The sequence below is a fragment of the Ambystoma mexicanum genome, chromosome 3p, assembly GCF_040938575.1.
Source record: "Ambystoma mexicanum isolate Mex_15411 chromosome 3p, UKY_AmexF1_1, whole genome shotgun sequence".
NCBI classification, from domain to species: domain Eukaryota; kingdom Metazoa; phylum Chordata; class Amphibia; order Caudata; family Ambystomatidae; genus Ambystoma; species Ambystoma mexicanum.
The window spans coordinates 322032856-322038334 of NC_090925.1; the positions used below are offsets into that span (position 1 = coordinate 322032856).

General features: G+C 45.4%; 1 long non-coding RNA gene across 1 annotated transcript; it reads right to left on the reverse strand.

The window, feature by feature from the left end:
• Positions 1-511: 511 nt before the first annotated feature.
• On the reverse strand, positions 512-4160 carry LOC138580385 (uncharacterized). Its single transcript, XR_011304242.1, has 3 exons — positions 4081-4160; positions 3522-3602; positions 512-3414 (listed from the first exon to the last, which is right to left on the reverse strand). It is a non-coding gene; the product is annotated as an uncharacterized lncRNA (long non-coding RNA).
• Between the last annotated feature and the right edge of the window lie 1319 nt (positions 4161-5479).

A 5479-nucleotide genomic window follows, 5' to 3' on the forward strand; every position in this document is an offset into this window, starting at 1 on the left:
TTCCCCCGGCATAGTTTTCCTATGTGATCATTCGCTTGCGCTTGCATGCCTTCTTCAAAGCCAGCATATTGCCCTCCTAAGTCATCTGGCCAGAGTGTGTGTGCATCTCCTCTACCAGTAGAAGTCCAAAGTAGAGTGTTTCTAAGAAATAATGTTGCAGTGAGATGTGCATCCTAAAATGCGTCTCATTCTAAACTGATGTGTGTTCCTCACTCAAACCATCAGCCCATATGTGCATTTTCTCTCAAAATATCCAACAGGTCTTTTGGTTCTTGCTAGATCTATTTAGTCCCGTAGAGGTAGTTGATTGTTACAGCGCTTGTAGATGGGAGGAATCTGTCATGAAGCAATGTATTGATTATTATTTTGTTCAAGACATTGGCCCAAATACTGCAGCATACCTTAATTTAACATATTAGGTGCCTTTCCCCGGCTTACTACCTGTGAGAGAAAAATAAAATAGCAGACACAACCCCTTGTCGGGGAAAGAGGCACTGAGACCCGGCTGCAAGAGTTCAAAGGATGGTTTATTTCTCCAGCTAGGAAATAACCCAAAAAACTCTCCCACATCTCATTGCATCACACTTATATTTATATTAGTTAAAGTAACTCTAACAAAAAATGCTAAATGGACCCGACTGGCCAGGCGGTGTGGTGCTGTAGGTGTGGGTGGCATCTCTTCCTCCTGGTTGGCTGAGTGGCTGACGGACGTCAAACATCTTGTGCTCCATGCAGGTCAGGGTCCGGTCACTGTGGTCACTACCTTAGCTAATATGTTACACACTAAATAACAAATTATTTAAAACATTTAATGCTACTTGTCACATTTCTACATAAGTCACACACAATGATTATTGTCAGTACAATTGGGTCATTCGTGGCTTTAATTGAAGGCCTTGACCTTATTGTGCATGTAGAAGAATCAGGCTGTGTTTCGCATCTTTTCGTAGGTTTCAAACTCATTAGTGCAAGTAAAAGCATATATAGTAGTAAAAATGCTTAAGGTTAGTAAGGAGTGTATTGGGTGGATTTCGCAGCACAGGCGAGGGTCTGGCACTTGAAAGAAATACCTTCCAGGGGGTGCAGGGTCAGGATGGCAATAAATTGTTCTAATGGGGGTGGGTGGCTTACACCTTTATGAGGACGAATCGAGCAGAACGTGCTTAGCTCATCCTGGTTCACATGCCGGTTCTTAGATGAACAGTGATCTCAGAGGAAGAAAACTGTAGCATATTGATTGTTGCAACTTTCTCCAGCTTCAGTGTGAGAATGGAAGCGCAGAGCTTTCCTTCGCAGGGGGAGTGCAAGGGTGGGGGCCAGCCAGCTGCCTGCGCGCCTTGTGTGTGTGTCTCTGTCCTTGGCTGCTCCGGTGGAAGGGGAGCTGAGCATTGCTGTACTATCGCAGTCAGGCCTGTTTACCCAAGATGGAGTCGAAAGGGGGCACAAAAGATGGATGCCCCGTGTCTTGCTCAGTAGTCCCATCTATGTAGCAGTCAACCGTGGTTAACTTTACATAAGGGCAAGGGGCAATCCCACTACCGGAGGCACGTGGTCCAAGCCTTGTACTGAGGAGCGTACGACGCGAGGAGGCCTGAGGACCCCTCGCTCCCATACAATATGTAGTAAATAAACACGAAAACTAAACAACAATTTTGGCTTTTGTGTAGACATATGGTAGGCATTTGCCAGGCATTGCCATAATGGTACTAACAGGCCATAAAATGGTAACAGCTGCTCAATTGAGTACCGGGCATATCAAAGCAGTGGCAAATGTGTATCTCATACCTATACACAAGCCAACACTGTTGACTTTGCCAATGCTTGTTTTTAACAGGATGTCGGTGCAAGGACACGCTTTCTGCTCATAAATCAAGTGACTGAAGGCACACTCGTTTAAGAGACTTTTATTGCATCAGTAACTTGTTCATTGCTGAATTTAAGCCATTAAATATCTGAAGACTGCTTTGAAATATCACTGGTCGGCACTTGCAGCACAACGTTTGATCTTGCTGCTTGATAAAGCAAGCTCAAAGAGGATGTGTTTTGGGTGGGTGGGGCAGGTAGAGGGTGGGAAAGTCCATTGTAATTAGACTGTCTGTCTATGGGCAGTCAATCGGACCCACAAGCTGTGCAGAGGTGTCTACAGACCCACAACTCGCTGGTTTGACCCTAAAAAAACCACTACAGGCCGCAAATGTATCAGAAACATGCGAACAAGGCAGTGTGAGGAAAAAAAGGTCACCACTTTCTAAAGTGATGACCCTTTAACATGCAAAGAGAGCCTGTCATCTATGTACAATAGTTTTACTGAGGTCTGCTTCTGCCAGTGACGGAGCTTTGACTTCTCGTGACCTCCTAAAGTTTGAAGATTTCTCAGAGCAGAAGTGTATAGTCTTGATGCCACATCTCGAAAAAAACGATTGAAGTGCTTTGGAGTGAAGCGCACATGTTTTTGGTGAAGCTGACAAAAAATGTCATATCTAATTTCTCAAAATAAATCATGCACTGATATACAAGTGTTTACAATTGTGTTAATTGTAAATTCAGATCATTGTTTGCCACATCACCACATATCAATTACTACTATTTTTATTTGGCAAGAAAGTCACTCCTAGCGAAGACATGTTCTCAAAATAGTTTTGCCCAAGATCACAAGTCCAGTGCAAGCCCATCACTTCTGAATATCTATTAAATGCAAACTCAAAAGTACAACGCAGTGCACACTTTAATAATCACAAATCACAACTAAGGGCCTGATTCATGGAATGTCACGCAGAAATGGCGCAAGGTCCGCGGGTCGAGAAGGAACCTGCCCGAGCCATGGTGCAGAAAAAATATTGCACGCCGCGTGTATTCATGGATTTAAAGACGCATTACTAGCCGTCGCACAAGTAAACACAAGCTGCGCGAGGAACGCCCACAGCGCGCTCCCAAGCACACCAAAATTCAAGCAAAAGGACAAAAACAGCACAAACCTAAGCGATAGCCCTGGCCCACCATCCAGTACTTGGAACTAAAAAAGATCAGGGCTTCCCTGTAACCACAATGACCATATAGGAATTTTCGCACTAACAAAACATTACACAATGTCACACTTCAAAAGAGGTCAACGAAATGGGTAGGTACCGACACATTCCCAACATTTAACATACACAGTGCTTAATAGTGATCATAACACTTGGTACAAAATAGAATTTCTGTTAGATACTTCAACTCCCCCGCAAGGTCAATAGGGGAAGGAGATTTCATACAGATTTTTAACACCAAAACAGTGAGTGCTCTCTTTCGATAACAGGTACTGTGTAGTTTAAAAGTCGACACAATTGTGTTTCGGCCTATAGGCTATTCTGTGGGCTGTGATTTGGCAGGCCTTCATCAGGACGGGTATTTGATGTCTGGTCAAGGTTGACAGTCCTAGAAAACAGATATAGTGTGGATGAGTGTGGGTCTGTGTACGGGAAACAATTTCTTAACAATGCTCAAAGGTAGCAAGAACAAGGCCCTCGTGAGGGCACGCTTACTATGCCTTAATGATGCACCTGTATTCAATGATTCAAAAATGCCATGGGCGTAATGATCCCCCTGCGGTCCTTCTAGGAGATCTGTAAGGGATAAACAAACAACAGCCTGCATTCAGGGATTTCCTCTCTCTGGGGTAGTAATCAATTTACACAGGAAGGTAAGTGGTCTGAGATCAGCAAGATTCTGTATCGCCACGTAGGCTGTTTAGTCTGAAAAAATGACATATGAGAGCAGCAAAACTTGCCCCCAAACGTACTCGAGTTCATCTGCAGTCGTCCCATGCATGCACTACAATTGTAATGCCAGGGCTGAAACCCGAGAAAAGGCCAGTTCCCCAGTGATCTGGAGATTTGAGTGTGTGCGCAGTATTCAAATCTGCTGCAATTATGGTGCACAGGCGTATGGCTGCAACCAAGAAGTTGTGCGATTACGGGTGATCTAGTGATATCTATGCTCAAAGTGAGCTGCGAGTCAATGTATGTGGCTGGGTGATTATCGTGCATGTGACGGTGTGACTCCGGCCCATGTTGCGGCGATGTGGGGGCTGTCTGTCCTTACCTCCCAAAGACGGAGTTACTGTAGCTGTAAGGGTCCGCACCCGTCTGATCACTGGAGGTAAAGCAGGATGCAGTCGTGTCTCCCAATGTTAAGTGCAGAAGGGAGTCATGGCAACCAAGCCGGGTGACGCGCTCGTGGCCCCTGCCATAGCAACGGTTGAGATCGACGCTTTCACGGCCCGTGCGTGCGGCCATTGTGAAAATATGAAGGTCAGCACTGGAGAATCGAGTAGTTCTGTAACTAAAGGAAAGTCTGCGCGAGTTCGACTCCACATGCCATGGTAATTGAGATTGGGGGCCAGTGCTGGGTGTAACCTGAAAAAAAGTAGTATGAGCTGCTGGTATGTAATTTTACCGGGATCAAACATGGTTGAAAAAAGCGGCCCCTGTCCCACTGCAGTCACCATTTCTAAAACAAAGGTCAAATCATGTATAGAGGAATGGCCAGGGGGGCTTCACAATTTAGTGCGTTGTCACATGGTGTCTTGGTGAGGGATCGCATTATTGGGGCGCAACTCAAGTCCCTCTATATATCTGTGGGTGGTGATTGAATCGATATATAAAGGGAAACGTTCAAATGGGACCACGTGTGTGGGAATGGGGATGTGTGCGTGCACGTTGTAAACAGTTAGACCACATCTTGATGTACCCTCTAGGGGTATCCACCAGTTATGGGCGTGAGAAAATGCCTGTGTGCCCACCTCACCTCCCCCACAAAACAAGCGTGCACACATTATGGAACGGTTATGACACATGGATGCACTATATCATTTGTTCTTTTACAGATTATGGTGCCCTTGTGGGTGGCCCAATTTATGATGTTTCATGGACACAGTCAGAAAATGGAGCTGTAAAGGCGTGGGGGTGGGTCAGGGGGTTTGTGCTTACTGGTTCCACAGTCCCTGCCAGTCTGTGGCTATTTTAAGGACATGTCGGACACTGTCCAGACGGTAGATCCACCTTTGTTCCAGTTCTCCTATACGTTTTTTTCACTGTTGCCCCGTCTTTTAGTGGGACTGACAGTTTGAAGTACAAACCATTTAATGGACCGGTCTGTATGTCCCTTTAGTTTAAAATGGTCTACAAGGGGTTTGTCTGCCACAGAGTGTTGAATGCAGGAACGGTGCTCAAAGATCCTCTTATTGATGGGCCTCTTGCTTTTCCCGATGTATACAAAATTGCATGGGCATAAGATGGCATATATCGCCATCCTGCTATTGCAATTTGTGTGTTTTCCTTTTTGTGTCCCAGTGAACCGGGCCATAGTTGAACGTTAGTTTCATCTCTTTGAATTGGCACACTACACATTGGCCGCATTTGTGATGTCCTCTAACCAGTGGCAATCCCCATGTGTCTTCCAAGGTGCTTTTAGTCTTTGTTTCACGATACGTGTGGACCAG